Consider the following 17061-nt stretch of genomic DNA (forward strand, 5'->3'; position numbering starts at 1 on the left):
CCTACACACTGAGTAAGCAAGCAATTCTGTAGCAGGAACCCAGCAGGGTGTCCTGGAAGCCAATTTGATTCTGACACTCCTGGTGATCCCACAGGCTGAGGGTTCAGTCCCCAAGACCAACCCCTCACTTCTGATGCCAGGAGTACACACCAAGTTTTTGCTTTTGTTTATTTGTTTTTGGTACTGGAGATTGAACCCAGGAGCTGTTACCACTGAGCCACATCCCCAGCCCTTTTTATTTTTCATTTTGAGACAGGGTCTCTCTGAGTTGCTTAGGGCCTTGCTAAGTTGCTGAGGCTGGCTTTGAACTTGTGATTCTCTTACCTCAGTCTCCCAAGCCTCTGGAATTATAATCATGTGTCACCATGCCAGCTTCTTCAGCTTCTTCAGCACTCCTTCCTTGCAGCTATGGATCGGGACCCCTTCAGGGGGTCTTATCATCTACTATCAGACATGTCAGAGAATGTTAGAGTTTCTATGACCTATCTTGGAGAGGGAGTTATGAGCCAGGCACTATGAATGAAAACATATATGTATATCATCATATCATAAAGGTGAGGGTAGAGCCAGGAGGGCCAGGCTCCTTGGAACCGGAAAGGGAAGGGTAAAGATCTACCCTGGGCATAAGTTGGGGTTGCCTGTGGGAGAGGCCATCCACATGGATGTTGGGGGCAGCTAGATATGTTGCTGTGAAACACAGGAGAGAAATCTGGGCTAGAGTTGTATTAGATACATGCAATTGGTGCTTGAGGCCATAAGGGGAGGGAAAAAGAGGATGGGGCAGGCTTAGTGTTGAGGTCCCCAGGCCTGGCGGTCTGAGTAAAGCAAGAGGAATTGGGAACACAAAACTGGAGGGTAAGAGGAGAACCAGGAAAGAGATGGGTGTCTCTAGGAGTGTGAAACATTGTTATGCTGCCAGGATGTTGAGGTAAATGACAGAGGAAAGTCCACTGGATGAAACACCAGCGGGTCCCTGGGGGGTCTCAGTGTGAGGAACTGCAGGAGCAGTGGTGAGAAGCCACAAGGCCAGGCCCTCCTGGGCCAGTGGGGGAAAGCAGATGGGTTTCAGATGTGGCCACCAAGAGGAGAGAGAAGCAAAGGGGTGAGTGAGGATGTGGGAAGGTGTTGGGGTCTCAGGACCCCTTTACAAAAAGATTGTTGAAGACCCTGAGGGTTTTCTTTATGTGGAATACAGTGTTCCGTATTTACTATGCTAGAAATGGAAAATGAGAGGTTTAAAACATACTCAAAATTAAAAATAAAAACAAGGGGCTGGGGTTGTGGTTCAGTGGCAGAGTGCTTGCCTAGCACAAGTGAGGCACTGGGTTCGATCCTCAGCACCACATTAAAAAAAATTAAAAATGAAAACAAGGCTGGGGTGGGGTTCAGTGGTAGAATAAATGTTTAGCTTGCATCAAGCCCTGGGTTCAATCCTCAGCACTGAAAATAAATAAATAAATAATAAAAATTTAAATAAATAAATACATAAATGATTACATACATACAATAAACCAGCTACATTTTACTTTTTTCTCTCTCTTTTTTGAGATGAGGGGGAGGGTCTCACTATATTGCCCAGGCTGGCCTTGAACTCCTGGGCTCAAGTTATTCTTCTGCATCTCTTGAATGCTAGGATTACAGGCATGTACCACCATGCCTGGAACATGTTTAAAACGTTAGTTAAAATTTAAAATATGTTTTTTCTTTTTGGTACCAGGGATTGAACTCAGGAGTACTCAACCACTGAGCCACATCCAAAGCCCTATTTTGTATTTCATTGGAGACAGGGTCTCACTGAGTTGCTTAGCGCCTCACAGTTGCTGAGGCTGGCTTTGAACTCGCGATTCGCCTGCCTTAGCCTCCCAAGCCTCTGGGATTACAGACCTATGCCACTGCACCCGGCTACATGTTGACATTTTTAGAGAAAAAAGATTGTACTTATCAAAGCAAAGTAGTGAAAAAGTGGCTTTATTTTTTATTTTTAACGTCTGGCTTAATTGAACCTGCTGAGAGCTCATCTGCTCTTGCATCCACTCTGTTGCAGATTCACATGTAGCTTCTAGAAAACTCTACCATGCACTGCTAAGGAAAGAGAGAGAAGACAACCCCTTGGTTTTATTATAGACATAGTTTTGAGTTTACATTCACCTGAGAGGTGTTTGGGGGACCCTTAGGGGTCTCTGAGCCAACTTGGAAAACTTCTTATGTCCTTTTTTAGTTGAGTCTTGAGAGGGGTGAAGGTTGGGTGCCCCACTTTGGACATCAGCAATGAGGAATTTCAGAGTTAATAGAGACCTCAGAAATCATCCTGTCCATCCCGCCAGGGCATCTTCCTGGACAACCAGGAGTTAGTGGGAAGGATAAGTCAATTCAATTGCCATTTGTTGAGTCTGCAACAGGCAGGAGGGCCCTTGACCTCCAGCTGTGGGAGACAGACAAACAGCCCCACCCTCGCACCTGGAACTCTGGGAATGGGGCAAAGCTGTTCTGCTTCACTCAGTGAAGGGCCTTCAAGAAGTGGTAGGAGCCCAACAGGTGGAGAGGCCCTCCAGGAAAGGAGGGAGGCACTGCAGGACTTGGCATGCAGCTGAGTGGTAGAAACTTTGGGGTGTTAGAGAGGAGACCGGAAGCCACCTTGGGGTCAGATGTAGAAGGAAGTGTTAGGCGTTTTCTTGCAGGAAAGTCAGTTCTGTGGTGATGTTTTTGTTTTTTCATGTTTTTCCTCCCACAGAAGGATCTTTTGTTTGTTTTTGTTCTGTTTGTTTTGTCTTCTTTAAAGTAGGCGGGCATGAGTGTTGTGTTCAGGCTATGGTGAAACTTATGCTTGTAGTGGGGAAAAGATAGGTTGCAGGCTGCTAGAGCTGAGGAGCCTGTTGTGACTCCCGTTCTGGGCAAGGATTGGTGAGGGCTGGAAGAAAGCCAAGGACCTGAGGGCATTGGAGGTGCCTGCTTCTTGGCAGCTAGTTGCAAATGTGAGGCACGCAGTGGGGAGGAGGCTTTGCAGAGAGGACAGGAACACCAGCCAATAGGAGCTGTGGACAGATAAGAGGATGTGGCAAATACGTCTGGTTTCTGTGTGTCTTTCAAGCTCTGAGGGGCTTCTCCTGGTTGACCCCATTGGGCCACAGGAAGGATCACATTTTTCTGGGGGCTGTGGTTCTCCTGAAGAGAGTAGCTGTGCCCATATCAGTTGTCAGAGAAGCAGAGAGTGGGTGGCTTTGGTTATTAGTAGAGCCAGTGGCTATCAGAGGGGCTTGGTCAAAGCCTGCGTGGCTGTGCTTGTCCTCTGCCCTCCTCTCTATAGGACTGAACCCTTCACCTGCCCCCCTAGTGGCAGAGGCCCAACTCAGGGCACAAAGCCTGAGGTGGCAGCCTGTCCTTCCTTCTGGCTCCCTGTGGAGAGTCCCCACCAGGCCTGACCTTCCTCACACTTCCCCAGTCCAGGCCACCTCAGGCCTCAGCCCTACTCCAATCATTTCCTTAGGTTTGGGAGCTTGACACACTGAAGGTTCAGCTAGGTTATCAGCCCTTCTTGGTAGCGCCTTCTTTACCCTGGGCCTCTCTCTTCCCACCCTCTCAGCTGGGGACTGTGTGCACACTCCTGACTTTCACCCTTTGGAGCTCTCCTCCTCTGACTAGCACTTTAGTCCCTGTTCTTGGCTTTGTTCTGGATCCTGCCCATTATCCTGGCATCTCCTTGGTGGATTTATTTTCCACATTATTCAAGATGCAAATCTGGCCACACACAACCCTCCCACTCTGATGGCCTCCAACATTGATTTCTGGCCCTCAGCACAAGTGTCACAGCACCCTGGACCCAGCGTTCCTGGCAGTAATGCCCACCCTTGACCCTTCCACCTTTACCCCTGTAAACCAATCTGCCTGTCATCTCCTCCTGCCTTGCTCCATTTCCAACCACTTGGACTCTGCTCCCACTGCTATCCCCACCTAGGCGCCCTTCTGACAGACACCTTCTCCCACCTTTCATCACCAAATGTGGCACCTTGCTGCTGCTGTGTCCAGTGCAGTCCTGCCATCTCTGTCCACTTCTGTTTTGTGCTCAGCATGTTGTATGGACAAAATCTGCTTGTAGTTCTGTCTCTACTAAATCAAACGTCCCCAAGGGCCAGAACTATGTATCCCAGCACAAAGCACAGCACCAGACCCTGGGGGAGTGGGAGCACAGGGGACATATGGGAAATGACTCTTCTACTCTGTTTTGTTTGGTTCTGAGGTGATGGGAATTGAAGCCAGGGCTTCACACATGTTAGGCAAGTACTCTACCGCTGAGCTACACCCCCCAGCCTTTGGAAATGGCCCTTCTGAATGCAATGTCACACGTCACCTTGGAGGGAAACACCCCATAAAATGTTCAACCATAACCAAGGGTGAAAGCTAAGCCACCTCCCCAGGCTAATATTCCATATGAACATTCATGCGAAAAGCCCAGGAATGTGAACATGACATCACTGGGGCAAGGAAAACCAGCCAGAAATGGGCAGTGCCACCCCACAGGACTGCCATCTTGAGTAGGCCCCTTTCTACCTCAGTCTGTCAAGGCAAGGACCTTAAACACAGGCCATGGGAAAGGGGCTATCCTTTACTAGTCCCCCCAATTCAGGGTGCTAAACTGGAGGGATTGCCCTTCAATCATGGAGTGGTACTTCCCCCTTCCCACCATCCCTCTCCTGTCGCTATAGGAGGGGCTGGCCTTCCTGGGCACAGCACAATGGTGGTGGAGATGTGAAGGAAGGGAATCCGGGTCAGTAACATAGCCACCAGTAGCTTCTCCCCACAGGTCCAAGCCTCTAGCCAAGCACAGCCCCTCGTGGGCCCAGTCATGCCCTGGCCCAGGTCAGGAGGCAGCAGGAGATGGGGAGGGTTGCTGGCTGGAAGGGATGGTGAATCCATGGTGGTGCAAGCAAATGACAAGCTGGTTAATGGGGCCTGCATCACCCCATTAAGAGTAGGCCCTCACCCATGAGGTTTCTGGAGGAAAGACCTGGATTCTGCTCACAGGCCACTCAGCCTGAAAAGTATGATTTACACTGAATAGATGGGAGCTGATGGGCAGAAACCTGCCACATTCCTGCCACATGCAGGGGGGCCTTTTACCTTGGGTCACGCGCCTCTGCTCTCACCCTGAAAGTCTCTTTCCCACGGGCTCTGGCATGGCTCATTTTCCCCTCAGATTTCAGGGCTCAGTTTAGATATCACCTCCAGAAGGTGAACCACCTGAACCACCTCTAGTCACAACCAGTAAGGCCTGATTTGGGTATCCTGCAATGTGTCTCTGATATCTGTGCCCTTTCTCTTGCACATTAATCCATTGACTGCACCATATCTTTGTCAGATTGTCAGATCCTCTCCATTCTTGTTGGCTCCCCAGGAGACAGCCCTTGAGGGCAGGGACCAAATCTGTCTTGAGGTATCCCAGCAGGTCTTGCATACAATAGATGGTTACATCATGCTGGTTGACCAAAAGCCCACTCACTTGGCAAGAGGCACTGGTGAGGAAAGGGGAGGAGCTGGGAGGGGCACTTTGAGCTGTTACCTAGATGAGGGACTATGCAACAAATGAGGTGGGCTGGTAGCACCCCATGGTCATGGTCCACCTCAAAGATGCTAGGGCCTCACCCTGGGCAGGGACACTGGATTGTCACTCAGATGCAAAGCAAGTGCACTGGGCTGGGAGTCTGTAAGTTCTTATCCATGTTTTATGCAGTGTGTCTTAGGCAAGGCATCTTTAATTTATCTGGATATCTGCTCAAATGTAAAATGTACAGCTGGACCAGAAACTAGTTCCTGTCTAGTCCTAATGGCTCCTCTTTTTCAGGATGGATGTGAGCTTGAAGTCAGTTCAAGAACCAAGGCTCAGCCAGGCATGGTGGCACATGCCTGTAATTCCAGCAGCTCCGGAGGCTGAGGCAGGAATATCTCAAGTTCAAAGCCAGCCTCAGCGGAAGTGAGGTAGTAAGCAACTCAGTGAGATGTGGGGATGTGGCTTAGTGGTCGAGTGCCCCTGAGTTCAATCCCTGGTACCCTGACCCAGCCCCCACAAAAAGAACCAGGGCTCCAGCAGGGTGAGGTGGTATGTGCCTCTAGTCCCAGCTACTTAGCACTAGAGATAGCTGGGCACAGTGATGCCCAACTATAATCCCAGTGACTCTGGAGGCTGAGGCAGGATCACAAGTTTGAAGCCAGCCTGGGCAACTCAGCAAGGCCCTTAGTAACTTGGAAAGACCCTGTCTTGAAATAAAAAAACAAAAAGGGCAGGGACCAAATGTAGTTCAATGATAGAGGGCTCCTGGGTTCAAGCTCCAGCACCAAACCAAACCAAACAAAACCCACCAAACCAGAGCTATACTTGCCTGCTGTAAAGTCCTTGGCCAGGTTATTTAATATCTCTAAACTGGAATTCCTCAACTGGAAAGCAAGACTGAGAACCACAACTTCCTCTCAGATTCTTGGAATTAGATAAAGGGAAACATTCCACATACTTTAAAGCACCATGTGAGTGTTGGTCATTATTGTTCTCGTCACTGTTATTTTTCACCAATACTTCATAAGTTTTTAGATTATCTCTCATACTAGGATGAAGCACTATGAGGACAAGAGATGGAACTCCCCTGTTCTTTGCTGCTCAGCTCAGAGCCTGACTTATTTCAGGCCCTCAAAAATTTTGCTGAACAGGCCAGTTGCTCTTGTGCAGCTCAGGAGGCTGAGGCAGGAGGACGGCAAGTTCAAGGGCAGCCTTAGCAACTTAGTAAGACCCTATCTCAAAAAAAAAAAAAAAAAAAATATATATATATATATATATATATATATATGGATATGGAACTGGGGATGTAGCCAGTGGTAAAGAGTCCCTGAGTTTAATGTCCTCTACTAAAAGAAATTTTTTTAAATGAACAAATAAATGGATACATGAGTTCTACAGAATGAATGAACACATGAATGAATTAACTTAGCAGGACAAATAGGATTTCCTGGGATGGAGGGAAAAAGAGAAGTGTGGGAACAGGGTCAGTGCCTCCTGGGCGGTCCAGGTTATGCCACGTTGCTGAGGGCAGGTGACAAGCTACAGGAGATCCCTGTTTATGAGCCTCACTGCCTCTCTCCAGCAAGGAAGGGAGAGGGAGGAGGGAGAAGGCTGGCTTCAGCCAGGCCCTTCTGATTTGTTTACTAACACTACAGTTCTGGGTCATGACAGCAGTAGCATCTGATCCAGCTAAATATATCTGCTCTGCTGGCTTGGACCACACAGCTGGCCCCTGAAGGTCACACAGACCAGGGACCACCCCACTCATCCCTTGGGGTTGGGCCCTGGGTCTTGTCCTGACCCCAGAGTCCTGTGTCCCCAGGGTACAAATGGTTACTTTAAGTCCAAACAAAGCTGCAATTACTGGATGATTCCATGTGGATAGTTTCATCCTGGACAGAATCAGAGGATGTCAGGGAGGAAACCCTAACTGTCCAGCTGTAGGACAACAAAATGGGTCATCTCTCTTTGTGAGCATATTTGCATTATTTATGAATGTCAAGAGAATATTTTACTCTTGGTCAATGTTATTACTGTATAATGTCTAGTGAAAAGAGCACAAGAATTAGGTACAGTGTGAGTGCTATCATGTCCTTTAAAAAGCATAGAAATAGGGCTGGGGTTATCGCTCAGTGGTAGAGCACTTGCCTAGCATGTGTGAGGCACTGGGTTTGATTCTCAGCTCTGTATATAAATAACTAAATAAAATAAAGGTCTATCAACAAATAAAAATACATCTAAAAAAAGTATAGAAATATATGTGGAAGGAATCACAAGAAACTGTCAACACAGTTTACCTCCCAGGAGGGGAACTGGGGATCAGAGGATAGGAAGGGAGAGAGATTTTTCTCCTCTCATGCCTTTTCATGTTTTGATTTTTTTCCCCCTTGGTACTGGAAATTGAACCCAGGGGCACTTTACTGCTGAGCTATATTCCCAGCATTTTTTATTTTTTAAGACAGGATCTTGCTAAATTGCTAAGGTTGATCTCAAACTTGCCGTTCTCCTGCGTCAGCTTCCCAAATTGCTGGGATTACAGGCATGCGTCACTGTGCCCAGCTGTTTTTGATTTTGAACTGTGCAAGTGTATTGCCTGTTCATAAGTCAATAAGTAAAAAAAATATAATACAATGAAGATCTGCCAAGTGTAATGGCACATGCCTGCAATCCTAGTGACAGGTGGCAGGAGAATAAGTTTTGAGGACAGCTTCAGCAACTTACCAATATTCTCTCTTAAAATAAAAATAAAAAGAGCTAGTGATGTAGCTCAGTGGTACAGTGCCCCTGGGTTCAATCCCCAGTACCTAACCCCACTAAAAAAGAAAAAAAAATGCAGATCTGAAAAAAGAAAAACCTTATACCCAAAGAGGGGCTACATGGAAATAACCCACCTAAGTTAAGAGTACTCATTTTGGTGGTGGGTTGTGCAGGGAACTCCCTTTTCTACCCAGGGGAAGGGTGGTGGTAGGGAGAAGCTAGTAAATCAAAACAGCAGACTTGCAAACAAAGTATCTGTATCTAACTTCAGATATCACAAAGAAGTAACTGCCTTAAAATATACTCCCAAGATCTGAAATTTCAGCCTCTAGTCACTCATTGATCTGATCTGCAGCTCTTTCCCCTTGAAAACCTGCAGGGTCAGGTGACATTTCCAGGTTACCATTTTATCATGCCCCAACCCAGTACTGGAGATTGAGCCCAAAGCCTCAGATATGCTAGGCAAGTACATGACAACAGAGCTACATTCCTAACCCTTTTTTTAAATTAAAATATCTTTATTTTGTTTTATTTATTTTTGTGGTGGTGAGGATCAAACCCAGTGCCTCACATGTGTGAGGCAAATGCTTTGCCACTGAGCCACAACCCCAGCCCTCCTAACCCTTTTTATTTTGAGACAGGGTTTTGCTAAATAATCCAGGGTAGGCTTAAACTCTCAATCTTACTGCCTCAGCCTCCTGAGTCCCTGGAATTATAGGCATGTGCCACCACACGGCTCAAAAAGATTTTTGATTAAGGATTATTTTTGCTTATTCATTTACTTATTTTTGGTACTGGAAATTGAATCCAGGGGCACTTTACCACCGAGCTACATCCTCAGTTCTTTTTTATTCTTCATTTTCAGACAGGGTGTGCTAGATTGCTTAGTGCCTTGCTAAATTGCTGAGACTAGCTTTGAACTTGAGATCCTCCTGCCTTAGTCTCCAGAGCCACCATGCCCAGGGATTATTTTTGCTTTTGAGTTTATTCTGAATTTCTCTTAAAAACATAAACTTTCTTACTAATAGTATTGGTAAAATAGCACACAATCATAGTAGCAAATTTGGAAAATACAGAATAGAAATATACACAATTTTTAAAACATTCACGATTGCATTATCCGGGAGTTTACCTCCTTACTATGTATTGAAAATCTTCACATACTCAGGAGGCTGAGGCAGGAGGATCATGAGTTCAAAGCCATTCTCAGCAATTTATTGAGGTAATAAGCAATTCAGTAAGAGCCTGTCTAAAAATAAAAAATAAAAAGGGCTAAGAATGTGTGGCTCAGTGATAACCGCACCCCCCCCCCCCCGGGGTTCAGTTTCTGGAAGCTAGTACCAGAAACAACAACAAAACACTATTAGAATTCACATACCATACAACTCATCCCACAAAGTGTACAACTCAATAGTTTTTACTGTATATTCACAGAAATGCAACTATTGTCACAATAAATTTTTGAGAATTTTCATTAGAACAAAAAGAAACCCAGCTTACACTAATCTCCACATCCCTATGCAACCATGCTCCTACTCTGTTTTTTATCTATTTGCCTCTTTTGCGGGGAGTGAGGGATACTGGGGATTGAAACCAGGGTCCCTCTAACCATTGAACTACATCCCTAGTCCTTTTTTTATTATTTTATTTTTGATACAGGGCCTCACGAAGTTGCTGAGGCTTGCTTGGAACTTGGGATTCTCCTGCCTCAGCCTCCTGAGGTGCTAGGATTATAGGCATGTGCCATTTACCCTGGCAATTTGCCTATTCTGGACTTTTTGTTTTTATTTATTTTGCAGTGCCTGGGATTGAACCCAGGACTCTACGCATGCTAGGCAAGTGCTCTACCACTAAACTACATCCTTAACATTTTTTATTTTGAGACAGAGATTTGATAGATAGCCCAGGCTAGCTTTGAACTTGTAATCTACCTGCCTCAGTTTCCAGAGAAGCTGGCATTATTGGCATGCACACAATGCTGGCCATCTGGACTTTGTATAATCATACAATATAAGATCTTTTTCTTTTGTGTCTGATTTCTTTCAATTAATGTTTTTTTTTCAAGCTTTTTTTTTTTAAAGTATTGTTTTTTTTTTCTTTTTAAGGAGAGAGGGAGAGAGAGAGAGAGAGAGAGAGAGAGATAATTTTTTTTTAAATATTTATTTTTTAGTTCTCAGCAGACACAACATCTTTGTATGTGGTGCTGAGGATCGAACCCGGGCCGCTCGCACACCAGGCGAGCGCGCTACCGCTTGAGCCACATCCCCAGCCCCTTTTTTTCAAGCTTTATCTATATTGTAGCACCTATAATATTTCATTGATTCGTTTATGTATGTATTTATTTATTTATTTATTAGTGCTGGACATTGAACCCAGGGTCTCAAGCATGCTAGGCAAACACTGTATCACCCCAATATATTTTTTTGGTGGGGGATACCGGGAATTGAACTCAGGGGCACTCGACAGAGCCACATCCTCAGCCCTATTCTGTATTTTATTAGAGACAAGCTCTCACTGAGTTGCTTAGTGCCTTGCTAAATTGCTGAGGCTGGTTTTAACTTGCAATTCTCCTGCCTCTGCCTCCCGAGCTGCTGGGATTATAGGCATATACCATGGCGCCTGGCCTCTGATATCCCCCAATTTTTTTTTATTGTTGAAATTGCGTTATACAGCCATACATTTTATTCATCTATTTACCAGTTAATGAATATTTGAATTGCTTCTACTTTTTGGCTGTTATGAATAATGCTGCTATGAACATTCACATTCAGGTTTTTGTGTGGACATGTTTTCATTTCTCTTGGGTGTGTACCTAGGAGAGGAATTCCTGAGTCACGTGGTAACTATATGAGAGTTCTCCAAAGAAACAAAACCAAGATGATATATATATATATGTTTTTTTGTTTTTGTACCAGGGATTGAATCCACTGAAGCACATCCCTAGCCCTTTTTATATTTTATTTTGAGACAGGGCCTCAATAAGTTGCAGAGGCTGGCCTCAAACTTGTGATCCTCCTGCTTTAGCCTCCCAAATTGCAGGCATGTAATCAGGCATGTGCCATTGTGCCTGATATCAATTAATATAAATGTTGATCTCATCCAAAAACACCCTCACAGAAATAACCAGAATAATGTTTGACCAAATATCTGATCACTCTGTAACCAGTCAAGTTGACATATAAAATTAAAACATCAGAATAAGTATTCTTTTTCTTTATTTTAAAAATATTTTTTTAATTGTAGATGGACACAATATATTTATTTTATTTATTTATTTTTATGTGGTGCCGAAGATAGAACCCAGTGCCTCACATATGCTATGTGAGCCACAACCCCAGCCCACAATAGGTATATTCTGTTTTTCTTTTTTTAATATTTTTTAGTTGTAGACAGACATGATACCTTTATTTTATTTTTATGTAGTGCTGAGGAGCAAACCCACAGCCTCACACGCCCCAGACAAGCGCTCTGCCACTGAGCCACACCCCCAGCCCAATAGGTATATTCTTAACTTTTAGAGGAACTGCCAAACTATTTTCCAAAGTACTACCCATTTTACATTACTATCACAGTGAATGATTTTAATTTCTCTGTCCTTAACGCTTGAGTTTTTTTTTTTTTTTTTTTTGATACCAGGGATTGAACTCAAGGGTGCTGAGCCACATCCTCGGCCCTTTTTTGCATTTTATGTTGAGACAGGGTCTTGCTGAGTTGCTTAGGACCTTGATCAGTTGAACTTGTGATCCTCCTGTCTCAGCCTCCTAAACCGCTGGGATAACAGGTGTGTGCCACTGCATGTGTGATTGCATCTTGATTATAGCCATTCTAGTGATGTCAAAGTGCTGCATATTCTTTGACTTTTGAGCAATAATGATATTGCAATATCACTTTCTAAAAAAGAATAAATAGAAAATGTGGTCCTTTTATTTTTTAGAATGTCGGATACAAAATTTTTATTATTGATAATTCTGGAAACTTTCCCATTGCTACCCTTAAATTGTTTCCTGATACATGTTCACAATTGTTCATTAATCTTGTAGGAATTGCCCTTTAGGGCAGCTGTTCCAGACAGCTAGGTCCTCACTGCTCTTTTTTCCACCCCCCACCATACCTGTCTTTGGGGGACTCATTGGCCATGAAAATGGGGTCATGGTGGAATAGTATCTTGTTCAGATCATTCTCTTTGAGGTCAACAATGGAGTCTGCATGTTGGATGATGACAACCAGGGGAATTTGTCATTGGAAGTAGAGGGGCAACCCCAGGACCTCTTCCAAGGCACAGAGGGTGCCAGGCTAGAGCCAGGCATCTGTGCCACTTATGCAAAGGCTCCCCTCAATGAGAAGTTCTGAAGCTGAATCTACAATATTTCATAGTAAATCAGCCTCTTGAGTAGCTGGGATTACAGGTGTGGACCACGATGCCTGACACATTTTCTATTTGTGTACAGTGTATGACACACAGAAGGTGCTTAAAAAATAAATCTTGAATAAATATTTTTGCCCATTTTCTACTGAGGTATTGTATCTAAGACCAACAGCTGACCATTCAAATTTGTTGTCTTCTTCCATAATTATATGGTAAACTTTTTTGCAGTACATGGGTGGTTGGTCTGAAGTTCTCTGATAGAATGTAAGCCAACTTAAAGGTCTAAGTCTGAAGATAGCAGGAAATCTCCTCTTCAGTCTTTCTTTTTCCTATAAGATGTTTCTGCAAACCAATACTGACCATGCAGATGAGAACAAAGCCTAGGGATGGCAGAGAAACAAGATGGAAGAAAACTCAGACCTTGAATGACTGTCAAGAGCAGATGCAAATTCAAACACTTTTTTTTTTCTTTTGCAGTGGCAAGGGTCAAACCCAGGGCTTCACATCTATTCTCCCACTGAGCTACAGCCCCAATTGCAAATTCAAGCTCTTACGTGAGAGGGAAATATATTTTTAAAAAATTTTAACCATTTTGGGGTCTCTGTTAAAGCAAGGTGTGCTATCCTAATTAATACAAACAATGATATTACTTGGTCAGAGAATACTTCATGGCCCAAGCAGTAGACATCTGCAATTGCTTTCTATGCATGAGTAGCTTAGACCCACATAAAGATGAATCAGAAAGAAGAATTAGATTCAGTGACATTGGCCTTAGAGATCATCCATTTTATTTTCTTGCTCCCACTAAATTCTGATGATGTACTACATTGGCTTATATCGACTTTAGATTGAATTCTAAAAATCAACATGCACAGGTCTATCATTCAGACCTTTTGGTAGAGGTGTTCCTAGGTGTTTAAATTAAATTGATCAATACAGTTTTTGTTATTTTTAAGAATTAAGGGCTGGGGATGTGGCTCAAGCGGTAGCGCGCTCGCCTGTCATGCGTGCGGCCCTGGTTCGATCCTCAGCACCACATACAAAGATGTTGTGTCCGCCGAGAACTAAAAAATAAATATTAAAAAATTCTCTCTCTCCCACTCTTTCTTTAAAAAAAAAAAAAAAAAAAAGAATTAAAAAAACAAAGCTGGGTGCAGTCAATGGTGCACACCTGTAATCCCAGCAGTTGGGGAGGCTGAGGCAGGAATTTCTAAGCCAGCTTCAACAACTTAGTGAGATCCTAAGCAACACAGGGAGACCCTGTCTCAAAATTTAAAAAAAGGGGGGGGGGGCGGCTGGGGAGGTGGCTCAGGGTTAAAGCACCCGTTGTTTCAACCCCTGGTACTTCCTCTTCCCCCCCAAAAAATAATAATTAAAAAGGTAAAATAAACAATAAATTGGTTCAATCCAGAACACTCTTCTCTAGTACATGTTATTTATTCAGAATACAGGTACTGCAGAGGGCCAGAAGGCAGCTGATGGAAAGCATTCACTGAAGTTCAATTACTCGGTTTCTAGTTCACCCCCACAAATTTTCTTTTCTGAGTTTTTCTCATTATTCAGAAGTTCTATATTTGGCAAAATGGTTTCCAAGCTCCCAAGAATTTAGAAAAGGAAAGGTTGTCTTGTACAGGTTCAAAACCACTTAAGTGTTTTTGGTTCTCAAAGCCAACTACAGAATTGTGCCAGAGTAGGTACTGGCATGATTCAGTGCTGGGCAAATGGAAGTCATACTGAAGTGGGCCTGGGAGCACAGATGCTCAATGACTTAACTCTCAGGAAAGGTAAAGGTATGTGCAGTATATTTTGGTTAACTAAGCAGGAACAGTCATAAAATCCCTAAGAGGGAATCTACCAAGATTAGGTACTTAAAAAGATTAAAATGTCAATCTCTCCCCAATTTTCCTTTCTTAACTGTTCAAAAAAAAATTCTGGATAAGTATTATACACTATCTTTTCCAAATCCCATTGAGTTTGAAGGCAAAGCAAGACTGCAAAGCTGAACTGTACTGTCTGTCCATGGATTGGACCTCTTCTCCTCCCCACGGCCTCCTCATATATCCTCACGCAAACAGCACCATCTCTTCAGGGGTGCAAGGCATAAGTGTCACCCAGGGTCTTCCAGGACCTCTCACCTGGGAAATAAGAGGGGAGCCCCTCTCTTTTCTGGCAGTCGGAACTACTGCAGGATGAGTCCATGATTCCAGGTTTGTACTCTGTGCTGGGGGAATGGGTCAAATGTTCTGTATTAGTCCATTTTCCATCTCAGTCACAAAATACCTGAGGCTTGGAACCTTATAAAAAGAGTCTTATTTTTTTAAATATTTATTTTTAAATTATAGATGGACACAATATATTTTTATTTTATTTTTATATGGTGCTGAGGTTCGAACCCAGTGCCTCATGCATGCTAGGCAAGTGCTCTACCTCTGAGCCAGAACCCCAGCCCCTATAAAAAGAGTCTAATTTAACTCACAGTTAGGGAGGCTCAAAGTCAAAGACTAAGCAGCTCCAACAATTCAACCTATGGTGAGGGTTTCACAGTGGATGGTATCATTGGAGTTTGTGCAAGAGTGGTCACATGCGATACAGGAGGCCAGAGAGAGAGTCAGGGGTCTGGTTTGCTCTTTTAAAACAATTTACTCACTGGGTATGATGGCTCACACCTGTAATTTCAACAACTCTGGAGGCTGAGGCAGGAGGATCATAAATTGGAGGCCAATCCTAGCAATTTAACAAGGTCTTGAGCCACTTAGTGAAACTGTCTCAAAATTAAAAACAACAGGAGCTGGGAATGTGGCTCAGCTGTTGTGCAGGTGCCTAGCGAGGACCTGGGTTCGATTCTCAGCACAACATAAAATAAATAAAATAAAGGTATTATGTCCAACTAAAACTAAAAAATATATATATAAAATTAAAAACAACAAAACAAACAAAACACAAACAAAAACACAAGCACCCAGGGTTCAATCTTTAGAACCAGTACCTAAATAAATAAATTTTTAAAATATTCACTCTTCTGGGAACAAACCAGGGACCCAGAGGAACTATCATCATCTCTTCCAGGGGCAGTGCCTGCAACTACCTAACCACCTCCCACTAGGCTCTACTTGTTGAAGGCACTATCACCTCCCAATATCACAACACTGAGGGTCAAACTTCTACCATATGAACCCTTGGGGGTACAGACTACATCTATACCACAGGAGCCTGAGCTGCTTTTGGCTATTTCTCTAGAGAACAGTTCTTGGAGATCATGAGTTGGGCTGGGGGAGTTTAGAAAACTCCCCAAAGGCTGCCAGGCTGAACTCCTGTGCTCTGATTTGGTTTCTCTCTTCCCTTGAGGCTACTGAAGCCCAATCTTCCGTCCAAGTTAGACCAGGGTAGCTGCCCCAGCCCTTGATGAGGTCAGGCTGGGGCAGCCACTCTGGGTCTTTTTTACTTTTGGTATTGGGGATTAAACCCAGGAGCACTTTACCACTGAATTATATCCCTAGTCCTTTTTATTTTTTGAGACAGTTCTTGCTAAGTTGCTGAGTATGTAAGTTGCTGAGGCTGGTCTTGAACTTGTGATCTTCCTGTTGCAGCCTCCCAAGTAACTGGGATTACAGGTGCCACTGTACCTGGCCAGGCATTCATTTTTTAAAAATATTTATTTATGGGGCTGGGGATGTGGCTCAAGCGGTAACGCGCTTGCCTGGCATGCGCGGGGCGCTGGGTTCAATCCTCAGCACCACATAAAAGAATAAAATAAAGATGTTGTGTCCACCGAAAACTGAAAAATAAAAATAAAAATAAAAAAGAAAATGTTTAAAAAATATATTTATTTATTTTGTTTGGTGTAGATGGACATAACACAATGCCTTTATTTTTATGTGGTGCTGAGGATTGAGCCCGGGTCCCGCCCGTGCTAGGTGAGCATTCAACCACTGAGCCACAATCCCAGCCCTTAGGCATTCATTTTTGAGCTTTGGGTCTCAGGACAAAGAAATCCTGAGAGGTAGGAGAGCAGAGGCATAGGTCTTGAGAGCAATCACAACAGCACATTCCCAACCCCTACCCGCTTTTGGAAGAAATTTGGTAGCTCCCTGGGAGTTCAGGTAAGAATTGGGGAGTATCACATTCAGAAAGAATACTTCTTGGGCTGGGGTTGTGGCTCAGTGGTAGAGCACTTGCCTAGCATGTATGAAGCACTGGGTTCAATTCTTAGCACCACATATAATAAATGAATAAAATAAAGGTCCATCAACAACTAAAAAAACAAAAATAAAAATAAAAATAAAAGAAAGCCTAATTCTTTCACCCAAGGTACCAGGAACTGTGGACCAGGGATTCTGTGAGAAATGTGAAATATGTAAACTTTGTAACTTCCCCTGTCCAATATTGTTTTTACTTG

The sequence above is a fragment of the Marmota monax genome, unplaced genomic scaffold (genome assembly GCF_021218885.2).
Source record: "Marmota monax isolate L192 unplaced genomic scaffold, Marmota_monax_Labrador192_F-V1.1 WCK01_AAM20220418_F8-fsc00001, whole genome shotgun sequence".
Lineage (NCBI taxonomy): Eukaryota > Metazoa > Chordata > Mammalia > Rodentia > Sciuridae > Marmota > Marmota monax.